Source organism: Cephus cinctus, unplaced genomic scaffold (genome assembly GCF_000341935.2).
Source record: "Cephus cinctus unplaced genomic scaffold, Ccin1 Ccin1_scaffold0160, whole genome shotgun sequence".
In the NCBI taxonomy this organism is placed as follows: domain Eukaryota; kingdom Metazoa; phylum Arthropoda; class Insecta; order Hymenoptera; family Cephidae; genus Cephus; species Cephus cinctus.
Genome location: NW_014332886.1, coordinates 1,652,915 through 1,667,223, shown reverse-complemented (window position 1 = coordinate 1,667,223; position 14,309 = coordinate 1,652,915). Strand labels below are relative to the sequence as shown.

Below are 14,309 nucleotides of genomic sequence, written 5' to 3'. Positions count from 1 at the left end.
TTAAATATGAAATATGGACTCCACTGTAAATAACCCTGATAATATCCAAAAAAGTCTGAAAAACCAAATTAAACAGGAAATGCCTAAATTACAAAAACCTTCAGTGTAAAGATTCGCAGAAATTATTAAAGCACATGTTAAGCCACGTGGACTCCGGTGCTGGCTGCGATAGATTGAAAATTTATAAACTGAAGAGTGAACTGGCCCTGAGCCAGAGGACCGTAAAAACGAAGTCTACCTGAAGTAGTGTCAGGAATTGCTGACTGCTACGATTAAGGAGATCCCTCCAGTCAGCAAAAGCCGATAGACCACGACGGTCCTCGACTCCTGTTACACCTGCTCCTGTATTTCTGCGACCTGGTTGATGGTAACAGCACGGGTACACCTGGTGCATCGTAGACTGGTCACGTTCGCAACCGGTAAAAGAAATGTTTACACGAGTGGCTCACGTGTAAACTAAGGCAAGAGGCAAATAGGCTAAAGGCCCTAATGAATCAAACTACACGAGACCGAGTAATCGCTGGTTTCGCCTCATCGCCGTGATAATATTCCACGTGTATATGAATAGCTGATAATAATTTTATCACTGCAATTTTCATACCTAATTGACATAAGACCTACAGCTGAGCGTGTAACGATAATGGTACGAGTAGTGTACGCTAAATCGGTAAGAAAAAGAAAAGTGTCACCGATCGAAAGATCGATTACGACGATTACATATACTTAAAGGATGGACGGCATTTATGACGGATCGTTCGATCCTATTAATGATATATCTTTCACGCGATCTTTATCCCTCACGGCGAAATCTTACGAATCGCATTATTCTCGATTATTAACAATTACTTGGAAATTACTGTTATTCCCACAAATCGTTCTTTAACTCCATAAGGATTACTGCCGATCCTGACTCCAAGTAAACACACTTACGTAGATCATGGTACATACTGAACTTTATTTCCACATGGTGTCTGGTATATCTATATCGGTAACGTTATACGAATACCGTAGAAATTTAATTTTTCTAAATAAAACGGAAGGTGATTTCATATATTTCCATATCTCTCACTCCCTCTAATTCAAATACAAATATTTTCCTGGCTCCGATCCGAATTATCCAAACTACGATTTAATGTATTCGGAAGGTATACACATATCCCACAGCCAGATAAATTATGTATTCGTTTAAGGAGCGTCTGTTGCATCGTTAACCCGCTCGGGAGTAATTGGAACCGAGAACATAATAGAAACGAGCCTTTCTAAACGACCTTAGTGTTATTCGTCGTATCCCAGTGTGCCTTTAATAAAGTGTATTATAAACGAATTAGGCCACAATAGTAACTTGATTTACCGTGTCCCCGATCGCAATATTTTTATTCCACGAAGCAAATTCGAAGGCTGAGAAGCGACGGTGTGTTCCGTCGCACAGTGCCGGGACGACGCACGACTCAAAGTTTTCTACCACTTAGACGAAAAAAAAGGACCATATGAAACGACATAACGTATTTATTAAATATTTACATGCAAATGTACCATAGATATTGGAGAATCGCAAAAAAAAGTAGTAATGAAAGAAAATAAACGTCCTAGCATAAAGTTATTAACGTTATTTACTGTATATCCGTCCGTAAATTCATCGACCTACCAACCGCATAATTTGTCGACACAAGATGTACAAAATACTTCTGTTCGTTCCGGCGATAAAAAAAAAACAACCATAAAAGAAAAAGAATCAACTAAGCTGTTTTCGTGTTACCGGAAGGCTTGATAAAGAATTTCGCGTGCCGCCAGTTCGCCTCGGTGTATCAATCTCCCACCACTGGCCATTAACATATTTACAAGCTCAACGAATCCTTATTAGCCATAACGGTACAGTTGAAATATACCAGTAGCACCGGTAGCGCCAATAGCATTAAGCCTCTGCATATGCGAATCACTGATGTAAATTAAGAAAAAACAAAAACCTTCGAAATAAAATTTTCATTTTTTTACTCACCATGACAACTCGAAAAAAATCTACTCTAACCTCTATCTCCACAGAGGTTTCTCTCTAGACGTTCTACGTACTACACATAAAAGAAAGTTTTCGCCATATATACCTATATACGGTAAACAAGTAAAAAAAAAAACACTATCAAAAAATTGGCATCGCGTCTGCAGAACTGATTTCCTTCAAACAATTGAAACTCGCGTCCGGAAATCTACTTTGCGTATTCTCGTATACCGTCCGCCTTTTTACCGATCCCGTAGCTGCATTTGAAAAGTATCACGTTACTCCCAGAGCGCTCTCGTTTTACCCACGCCGCCTGCGTACGACCAAGGTCGTTGCGTTAGACGCAGGCAGCTCCAGCATTGCGCAATTCTCCCTTGAGGCGCGTCGAGAAAATGAAAACTGCTTCCGTTTGAATTTATCATATCGCACCGAACGAGATGGTATACAAACAAAACTCATTACGAAACGCGCTTGTTGATAAACTGCGCATGATGTACATGCACAATATATATGTATATATCTAGCACACGCGAGGCTCCACGATGACACCACGACGCAGTGTGACCCAGGAAACGATCATCATGCTCTCTGATACGATAAATAGATAAACGCCAGTCGAGCCGACTGCGGGGCTTAGGGGAGAAACTATATATTGTATAGTTTAGTGATCTCAATTGCGTTGGTCGAGTAGCTCGAGTTTACCGACGAAGCTACAGCCACGTACTGGTATACACATAGATAGACGTGATATAAAAGTTTTCAATGGAATAAATAAGTACAGCCTGACACCCGTGAAACAGTCGAAAAACTGACAACAAAAAATCGTTTATAGCAAGTCATACCAAAGGGCCCAATAACGATGCTGTACGAAGGCATCAAGATCAACGATATGAAAAAAAGCAGTAAAGACACCTGCGACTCCCGACCAGAAAGACGCGTTGCAAAATCCAGAGTTCAACGAACAATCGACACTGTGAACAAAGCCCTCATTAACGAATTACGACACGAGACCGTACAATCGGTCAGCCGATTAATTGACCAATGGCATGACGCTTTTGTTGTGCAACGGCTTTTGGTTATGCGTTATACTCTCCGTATGCCTATTTGACGTGTATAAAGCCTTACTCGCGTCTCGAGGCGTCTTTCCATCTCCCGTACGATCCTTCTCGAAGCGCAGGTATATCCCAGCCGGGCATACGGTTAACGAGTATTCTTCCGCTTATGAAGACTCGCGTTAGAAATAAATTAGTCAAGACTCGACAAACGTTCGTGCGTAAAGGTGAACGTAATGTAAAGTGGAATGACTCGAAGTAGCGTCAGGTATAAGAAGGACGTGCGGCGACCGAAGGAATCGTGATAGGGCGTGTAGATATACTGGAACTGGGGGATATAGAAATAATATGTGTATATATAGTATATATATATATATTTATACCGAGTTAGCATATACAGACAGAAATCTATATGTATGTCGTGCGGCACGCCTCGAAGTTGCGTATGCAGAAATTGTTATTGCCAGACGATGTGCCTAACGCTGCAGAAACGTCGCGCCATAAAAGCGAAAGGGTTCCTTCGGAGTTGGTCGAGGAGAAAAGATATTTTTATTTAAAAGAGAGAACTGGCTGCAATCAATCGGCTTCTACGCTGTCTCGTTCGCTCTGATGGCATATAAGACGTGCCTACGGATAACCGAGCCCGTCGTCCATGGATCATTGTAAACGCATCCAAGTTTCTTCTACAGAATTAAATTATTTTCGAAATTAAACTTTAAACGTGAAACTGAGCTAGTACTTTTAATTGACATAGTGCGTTACAATGGAACGTTAAATTCGGCAGTTGTCAATAGAAATAATTGATTGCTCGGAATCGCTTTACGAAATTTCGACGGAATAGCGCGAGAGTGAAAATGAAAAATTGGACGTCAAGCGAGACGTGTCTATTGTCGATACTCCATGCAATAGCCCGTTTCACTTGTGCATTTTGAATGAGTCAATATTTTCAGATTCAAACAGATCGGATGAGAATTGTTCAATCAACCATCCCCGCAATCACTACAGTACACGTATATAAAAAATTGACTTTGGCGCTAGTAATATATATATATAGTGGTAAAATTATGATCTGTTATTAAATATATACCTATATGGATATATAATTTCACAGTAGAAGGAACTTGGCAACGGCTTGCGTAATCGAGTCATACCTATTTTAATATCGAAGACATTCCATACCCCCAGTGCCACAACCCTCTTCCTAGGGTGAGTGGGATGGTCTCTCGGGTATTGAACGGTAGCCGTCAGCGTGCGATCCCATTAGCTCGCATTGTATGCTAATGAACGGTTGTCGCGTGTGATCCGAGCTTATATCGCATTATACCGTTTGCCAGGGGTTCTCAAGCGAATCGTACATTTTTGCGAGACAAATAATCCCACCTAGTGCACATCCCTCGGACGCATTGCGGTTATTGGGGGGTACGAAGTTGTCGAACGAGGAGGACGTGCCGAGCGTGGTCGAAAAACAAAGATACGATAAATATACATGTATACGTAGACTTTGCAGATCCGGTTCGGGGCGTCGCGTGCTAGGTAGAACTTATCCGCCTGGTACGAGTACTCGATGCTGATTAATTACTTAATTATTATGCTACTCTTTCGCACGCCGACACTTAGCGGCGTATCGTTCCTTCGACGGGTATCCAAGGAAAAAGACCGAATACCAATTTCCACAGCGACGCAAAGCGCGGTAAAAATATTTTTCGTAACGAAACTACGTGAATCGTAGGTAACAACGAATTTACGATATTTCAGCTACCTGCGACGTTGCCGAGTCTCAATTAAAGAAATTTTGCGGATCACTGCTTACACATGAATTTCACACAACAGACTGGATGAACGTGGCCTAAAGTTCGCTTCGAGACAGTTGCCTGCTGATAGATTCTCGTCAGATACCATGAGAACTTTATTAATATTCGACAATCGAAGAAACTTCTTTTTTTTCCAAAATCCACGTATTTCATTGAACTCGTGCACGATGATGTTTGACGAGCGAGCGCGGTGACGCAATAAAAATAAAAAACACGCAATCACCATCCATCCAGCAATCGAACTTTATGTGGTTATTCTAATAAGCAGTCGGGGATGTGCGTCGTCCGAATCCTTCGGCCACTTAACGAATTCTGCGTTGATTGAAATTAGGCAAACAGCGGCGCCACTTTAAATTCTGGAATTCCTAAGCGCCCCCGGGGCACCGCGAGACTTTCTTACCACATCCGGTGGCATCTGGGCGTGGTCGTCGGTAACATTCTCCCGATTCCCTCAATCTCCGAAACTCTGACTAAGCGTACGCGATACCGATAGATACCGAAAAAATCTGTCAAAAAAAAATACGAATAACATCCTGATCAACGAGACCCAACTAAATATCCCAAATTTTCATCCTAATCGCTATGTCATACAGTGATCACAGTGCGCACAGTGAACCGACCTTAACTTCCTCGTTCGACCGATACGAAATCGTTGGCAACAGTCGCATAAATCCGTTCGAGTGAAAAAAGAGAAAGAAAGACAGTGAAAAAAAAAAATTGAAAAAAAAAAAGGAACTCGCTGTAATTTACCTACATTCCCTTCACCGGCTATTGACTAAGACACGGTGGAAGGGAGCATGGGGACTGAAGAGAAAGAGATAAAGAAAAAAATAGAAACGGCAGGAAAAGAACGGACTCGCAAACTAAGCTGTAACTCAGATGAAAAGTATCGCGGAAAGATTTAATTTCTACAGAAACCGGATTCACGCGCTGCCCGCATAGTCGACCGCATTTGCGCGAGTCGATTGCGGCGCGACATTATTGTGATCGATACGGAACCGCGACAAGCTCGCTTCGTTGGTAAGTACTTACGTTCTCAAAAAGAAATCAGCCAGCGTGCCAATATATACCCATAGGGTGCGGAGGTAAATTTAAGTGCCATATATCTATATATCTCTACACCTATTCAATTGATACCAATTTTCAGCGATAAATAACTAGCAGATAACAACCACTGTATATAAGATAATCGAATATCCAATAAATATACCATATGAGAAAATTAATATACGGGAGGTTCTCAAAGTTATTGAATCTTTGGTACAGGAAGTAACTAGCGCTAATTAACGATTACGATTATTCGTTAAGTACAAGCCAGCCGCGAGAAACGATCGTTTGAATAGTATAGACGTTTTCTACGATAGTTCACGGGTATATAAATACTTATCACTACTGATACGCTAGTGAATATCGCACCAAAGTGCAAATAGCACATACGGCATAAACGCAATATCCCAGTAGCACGGACGTAACCTCCAAGCAGTTGGCAGACATTAAATCCTATATCTAACGTACGTACGTAATGATTCGCATAATGCTCACCTGGCCATTTTCCCTGAAGTCAATAAATTGACATATGAATAAGAAATGGCCAAACGATTTATAAGTACCCACAGGCAGCCAGCCCAATATCTTTCAATGGTACCGTTATCCCTACCTATAACCTGAATATGGATATGTGCACTTTGAATGTACGAATGCAGGTTGCGTCATTAACGTGTTATCAACAAATTATCGGAAAATCCCCTGCACTTGAACATATGCACGTATATGCTCGCGTACGCGAAATGACTTGGTAATGAAGAAATCTTCGTCAGGCAGGTTCAAATGTATTTATATATATATATTGTAACGTGGCGTTACAGAGTTGGAGGGGATACCACCTAGGAATGACCGAAAAATAAATAAATAGGACTTATCAGGTCGGACAGTGGGTTCAGTAGCACAGTGGTAAGTGCTCGACTTGGCAGTCCGAAGGTATCGGGTTCGAATCCCGATCAGAACTCCTAATTTTTCGGAAATTCCTAGCTCTCTAGTGCTCCCTGGCGGCTCTATGGATCAAAAATTAATTATAGCGGGGACGAGCCGAGCCGGGCACCCCGTTATAATATATATGTATATGCATATACTATACAATATGTACAGTAATATACATATACAGCTTTTAATCGTATCCCTGTATCAGAAGCTACGAAAGACGAGAACGGGACCTTCTAGGCGTTGTCACGTAGGTCCCTAAGCTCGATACAACCTATGTCGACATAATTATGCTACGCGCCGTCAGGTAGATGAAGCGATACGATGGGAGACCGTTTAAGCGCCTTTAGGAGCATAAATAATCCTATTAAACGTGTCACTGGCTCTGTCAACAATCTGACAGCCAACAAGATAGAGGGCGACCTGAAGGAAGGAGTGGGTAGCTATCCTATATAGCGTACCATACGCATATGAATCCACTGCCTCGCGTTTGACTCAATGTCAAAAGTTCACAAGAGTTATTTCACTCTATAACTAACCATTGCTCCGTACGTGCTGACGGTGTCGATTGGTAAAAATTCGTAAAAAAAAAACTAACGATCGTGGAATCGTCGCGAACCTCCCAAAAAAAATTTGTTCGAATATATTATTCTAATAATTATTTAGATGAAAAAAATTTTGTAAAAAAAAAAATGTATCCATTTAAAAACGCGCAATTTACCCATACGCGGTACTTGAGTGAGCAAAAAAATAACAGTACGCAATAAGGGCTAACGGTGATTAGAATATGCTCAGACTGTACGGAGATACGATTATTCATGCAGTCGCTGGGATGATTATGCAATTTGTTTGAAGATAAAGATTACTCGATGCGTCGAGCATGTTCACGGTTTTCGGATATACCAGAAAGATTCTGGATTATTCAAAATGGGTGCACCTGTGACTTTAAAAATGTATGCCACCATACCGTATAGAGGTACGTCCATTTTGCAACGAAACCATTGCGCGACGTGCCGAGTCGTATCCGTGGAAGTTACCGTGAAATTTAAGTTAAGCCAAAACAGCACGAGGCGTCTCTGCCGAATTTTAAATCAGAAATGTTACACAAGAATTTACGTTAAATCGGAGCGCTACCGAAAACGGCGTGTTTATCGAATCCATATAGAACGTTCCTAAAAGCGACAAGTAGATACACCCGGTGAATAGCTAATGAAACGTCGAAACAAAAATTTTCGCATGAGAAAACAAAGTGGCTCGAGAACGCTTTGAATTCCGTTGGCCGTACTACCGTGTCACGAAGACAGACCCTGGGTTTCGCATTTTCGTATCAGACACAGATAATATGCAAAAGACAAAAATCACGACCTCGTGCGAATCTGAGAAACTCCTGTGACATTTCAAGGCGGACAAAAGGGAAAAAAAAAAGTAAAAAATATGCGCATAAGAACAACGCCGATGAACCAAAAGCGTATGTAATGTATGCCAAGAGAGAAAAAACAGTTTCTTGAAAATCTAGCGAATTGTCAGAATTTTGTTTTTTCTTTTGCAAAAAAACATTCAACGACTCCCGAGAGTCTACGTTATAAAGTATGCAGCGTTCGGTTACGGTCGGAGTATGATTTCTTTGAAGCGCAAACTGTACACACAGTGGTGCAGGGTACACGTATAGATACACCCAGGGAACATAGAAAATTCTACCTTTTACAGCAACATCAGAAAGGTCCGATTCACTGCGCAGCAGTAAAATATATCACGTCCCAGTGAAATGCGCCATGCAGCAGCGAAATTTATGGGGAAGTAAGATTTGTACGGCGCGCGGGAAGCGGGCAGTGATGCCGCGACCATCCATCAGCGTATAACGCCATATAATCCTAAGATTTCCTTCGAGGAAAAACATTTTAATTGTATGCAAACCAGAACTAATCTAAAACCCATCGTCCCGCCGGCGACATGGCCGCTTTTGTCTTACGCCACGAAGACCGATGGAATAAGAGATAAGAGCACGATTCAGGAGTGATTTGTGTTGGCAATCTTCGGCTACCTAGAGACACACATTTTTCTTATGCAGCCACACCGCTGGACCTGGGACACTAACAGCTACAGTCCGCACCTGTTACCTTCTGTTAAGAATATTCTCAATGAAAATAATGAACTTGACTCGCCTTGCGATTATCGATCACACAAGCACATCGGAAAACTTTCCTTAAAATTGACCAGGCGCTACCATCGCGTTGCTGCATTGCTGGTTGATACCTCAGGTGTGACTTTCATATCTGCCATGGAGTAAAAGTCAATGCTCGACTTGGTAGGTGAGACATACAAAACCTAAGACTCCTGTATTAAGGTCTATTAAGAATTGAACGTCGCCGCGATAAGAGACAGTACTTTCATTTGAACAACAGTTACATACACGGTGATCCAAAAGATTTTGACTTATCTCGTATTAAACTCCTTTCCGTAGGCAGATCACGTGTTTCTAGAGTGTGCAGTCAACAAAGCCCCGAGTCGATTCGTTGAGAAGAAAAAAGAAATAAAGGACAAAACTAGAACGAAGTAAACAATTTTTATACCTAATATAGGCCTACATAGGCAGTTGCATTACCCGACACGATGCTGAAGAGTTGATTGACATAATAAGTATGCAATTTAACGCAGGACTAGGTGTCTCAATTTCACCAGTGGGATTTTGCCAATTGCTAAAAGAAAATGTGGGTTAAGTCGAAGCAGAGCCAGATAAGTACTCTAATCTCTAAGGAACTAAGCTAACGAGTAATGTCCATAAGAAACCTGTTTGAATATTCACGAACGAAGTCGACGGCTCGATTAACAGTGTTTTCCACATAATCCATAAATTCTCGTGTGTCTCTCGCGGCAGCTTTGTCGCAAATTGCAACGGTGCCATCCGGCATAAATCTCACAATTATACGAACTAAGTGATCTCGTGCACCATACGGCGTCCCTTCGAAATATAATGAGCAATACCAACAAACAGGCTTCCCTTCTTAACCCAGTAAACACACTGGAGCCTGCTATTAAATTAGGCCATTAAGCCAAATTAGGTTCGCACCAGCGCAAATTAAGATGCTGCGTCGCTCGTACGTTTTCGGAGTTGACATGTACTTTCAGCCGTTGCCTTGATTGCAACTGACCCAAAGTGCTTTCTTTATTCCCAAGAACGATTTAACTTTACGACACGTCCATAGGCTTTAATTAATCTCGAGTGTGTTCGGGACACCATGATATACGCCATTACGGTATAATCTTATAGTACGTACACAGATTTTCACGTTTACGTGAATTACAGATTTTCCAAAATAACTAAAAAGAAATAGACTGATCAATCGAGTGAAAGAATAATTATTTATAAATACAAGTTTTTATACTATTAATAATATATTAATTTCAAAAAAAAACATAACCCGACAGGACCTTTTGATATTACATTAACATAAATGGTGTTCAATACTAAACAGATTCTTACTGACAAAATGTCTATTATCATGCGTATCCGCCTATAATTACAAGACGATCCAATTTTCTGACTTGTATCTACATTGCTTATGTCAAAGGCCCGGTTACCTGGGCATTGCTTAGATTAAAGTCAGTACTTCAATGAATGCCAAGTCGTAGCAGCCGCTTAGCCAAGCGTAGCGGCCTAACGTGGTCAGTATCATTCTATCGCTTATCAGTATTATGCGGAGCGCGTTTATTTATTATCGATTGCGGTTAGTGGCGCGCGACACTTATCAATATATCCGCACGTGTTTACAGACCGTTCCGATTAATATTCATAACTCGTTGCGAGTAAACGGACGAATGCCCTGAAAACCAATTACCGATACCCACCGGCACGGCGCGGTGGCTACCGCGAGGAAAATTACGTAAAGCGCATGGTATCGTGTATAGAGCGCGCGGAAATAATTCATGAAAAAAACAAAAGAAAAGAGTGCCGTGAAGTCTTGTGACGACGTGTAACACCTTACGTTTTCCGGTTCCGAAGCCACCCTTGAATTTCCGAAGTAGTTTGCGTCGCGATATATCACGAACGCGCCTTAACAAAAAAAAAGTCCATTCGGTAACAAAGCGAGTGTTGCGGCTTGCGTTCGTGCGTTAATTGCGTTTAATCACGGCGGTACGAGGAGAGTAATTACTGTCATTCCCGTCCTCGTGACTGTCACCATGCAAAGACAGCCTACCGAGAGAAATTCAAAGGACTCGAGTTGTTTCCATACAATCTTCTACATAATTGTAACATAACCTATTTTCGTGACGTAAAATGATAATCCGTGTTATTGTTATTGACGTTTTTTATGTTTCGAATTAAATATGACGCTTACTCACCAAATATTGTTTCCAAACTCAGCTGCTCCTATCGCGCGTTGTTTGGTAATCCAAGCGATTTCGATTTGCCATTGATTATCACAAAGATAACGCGCTTACGAAAATCTTGAGCTATCACAGCAGCTTGTCGCTGCCACTAGACACTGCACATCGGAACACAAACGTAATGAACCACTTCATCGTTCGTAAACGTTCGTACATAAGAGATCTAGACAAATTCAAACACGATCTTACACGTAAACCGTTACGATTGTCAGGACACAACAGGGAAAGAATAACTTTCGCCTTTTGGCACTGGATTCCTCGCGTGTCGCGTCGTTTGTATTTTTGGCAAGTGCTGCCTTAATATTCTTATGCACAGTCCACAGTGTATTGTACATCTGTTTCCTCTTCGGCATAATCGTCGATAGATGCATTAATATGAGCCTTCTAATTGTCAAGATTGCAAATGACTCATGAGATATGTCACTTGATCGTACAATCGATGGAACACTGGCAATAATTACGATAAATATAATTTTCATGAGAGGTTATCACTGACATTTAATCACATGAAATATGTTTTTACAATCTCTGATCGTACACGCGTTTATTTCCCACGACGGTTTACTGTACGACGACGACAGTGTTGACTTGCGTTGCCAAGACGAGACAAACCCGTCGAAAGAGCCTTCCTCTCGTTTCGAAAATTTCTTCTAGAGATTCATGCCGAAAATGAAGCAATAAGATTCCTTGATCGATAATCCTCCTTATACAAGGCCGTAGGCATACCGTGTGCCGATAATTACACGGCTGGCATTAGGCTAAGAATTTTCTGCTTAATACCCGATGAGTAAGAAGATAGGAGCACGTTTCAACGGACGTTAAAATAAAGATGCACTGTTCAGGAGGAATCGAAGAACTGTAGTATTTAAATGTGGCGCCATAAAGATCAATACACATGGCGCATTGTCCGTTGGCACTTGGTACGGCTAACGCAAACGATAAAAAGATGAAGCTCTCGTTTGACGATTTGATTTGTTATAAAGACATCACTTTAATTCACTCGACTCACATGAGTTCGCAGAAGCGAGATATTATTTCGATAGAGGTGTCGTCAAGCCACGTTTTATTCAACATAAATGGAGAACCCACGCATCGCGTTCCGTCGTCTTTACCTGCAAGCGACTGCCACGTTCTCGCGCGCGGGTGTTTTCGAAAGATACGAAAGAGCGCGCTGAACGCTTGACAGAAATTCAAGTGCGATTTAATTGCACTACCGAAAATCGAAAATCACAGCGCGATCATTTCCTGTATATAAAACCAAGAAACTAAGCCATCTCGAATGTCATACGATGGAAAGACCCTGACAAAACCCTTGATCTTTAATACATCAAGTCTCGTGTCTCTAGTAAAATTAATGAATAATTAATCAAGCCAATATCTACTCAATAACACCTTGAAATATTCTTATAAAGGATAAACGCGTGTAACACGCCGCCGACTGCCAACAGTCAAATGTTCTGGCAATCAGCTGATCGCCACGCGCTGCTATGGTAACCGCACGCAGGTCTCGCCGGCACGGTGCATAAAGAATTCTTGTAAAATCTTCGTGTAACTGTTGCGTAAACAACCGATATCTGTATCCGCCTGATGATTGTTTCTACTGTTACAAGCGAAGCGTCTTTCTTCGGATTATTCTAATGTGTAGCGAGAGTATGCGCGCCGCGACTCGTCACTCGGCTCGGCGATTGATATGAGAGAAAAATCACAGGCAAAGGAATGAAAGCGACGCACACCGTCCGCTCGTGTCAGTAGCCGGGCGTGCACTGCCTCCCTGAGTCAGGAGTTCTCGCTCCTCGATCCTCGCTCGACTAGCCGAGCTGCGCGCCGCCCGCTGCCTGCTTGCTGCTCGTTCTTTCCTTCCATCGTTCCTGCCACTGTCTATCCGTCTCCCTCGCTCCTATTCTACTATCGCATCGGCTCTTTCGCTCCCACTCATTCATTCTGAATCACTCTCTCAGTTAGTTACTTGCTCACTCAGTGGCTCGTATCACGCGCCGCGCACGGCTTATCCGGCACTTTGGCTGGAACAGCCGTTCTCTTGCTTCCTATCGTATCGCGGTATCGAGTCGTATCGTTGCCTATCGTTGCTGCATGTTGTTTTAGCCTATCGTATCGCTAGCGCCTCCTCTATGAAATCGGTACATGGAGAATCGATTCCACGAGCGGAGGATTCGTTAGAATTAATCTCTTTTAAGAGGTACTGGACTTAACTTTGAACGTTTCTTTTTTATATTTAATTTTCCGTTTCGACTGCTAATGGCAATAATATATGTAGCTATTTGGAGCGACGTAATGGATCGTAAGTATCTCGACAACCTGCAGGAACGTGACTTGTTTACCGATTCGTGTTTGGTCACTCGTTGTCAGTATAGATCGATAACGAACGGCCTAACCGGCCATATACATACAGTAGAAGTTGGAATTCGGAAAAAAGTATCATCACTCTTTGGCTTCATTCGGTAATATAATGTTCAAGAGAATCAATGCACGTGTATATAACGTGACGTCAAATTCGAGCCCTCGGCGATCCCGTCGGACAGTCGCGCGCATGGCAAGAAACTTGATAAATGATTGTAGGTTGGGACGTGCTGCTTGACAGGAAGAAAGGAAGGAACTGAAGGAAGAATGGTGAAGGCGGAGGGTATCAAGCAAACACGGTCAAACTCGCGTGTCATTGACCGGCAATTACTATCTATCCCTTCCTCGAGTATGTATCCTTGGAGATTTTCGAGTCGTGCACGACGTATAATCTGCACGTGGGTGTCTTTGTATTTGACGTCGCTCTGCTATCTGTTCGATAGGCGTGGTCCGTTTTGTTCGATTATCTGTGCTTTCAGACGGACAAAAAGCAATACTGCTTTATTTCTACGAAATTCCCTACTGTACCGACACCCACGCTGCTACGTATAATATGTGAACCTCAACACACTGAATCAGCCATATGTGTTTATTCTCTTGTTATAGTGACCATTTATGTCCCGTGGGAAAAAGAGAGTAGAAATCATTTCAATGCACATAAAAGTGTCTCGGAGTAAAAGTACTTCATAGTACTTTTCGAGAGTAACGAGCAGTATAGTGGATAATAGACAG

General features: G+C 42.0%; 1 protein-coding gene across 3 annotated transcripts in view; it reads right to left on the bottom strand.

The window, feature by feature from the left end:
- LOC107263760 (zinc finger protein squeeze) overlaps positions 1-13,032 on the bottom strand; it is a 216,448-nt gene extending 203,416 nt beyond the window's left edge. For all 3 annotated transcript variants that reach the window (XM_015731305.2, XM_015731308.2, XM_025080946.1), the window contains exon 1: positions 11,175-13,032. The gene's annotated coding sequence lies outside the window, so the exon portion shown is untranslated. The remainder of the gene's footprint in view (positions 1-11,174) is intronic.
- Positions 13,033-14,309: the final 1,277 nt, after the last annotated feature.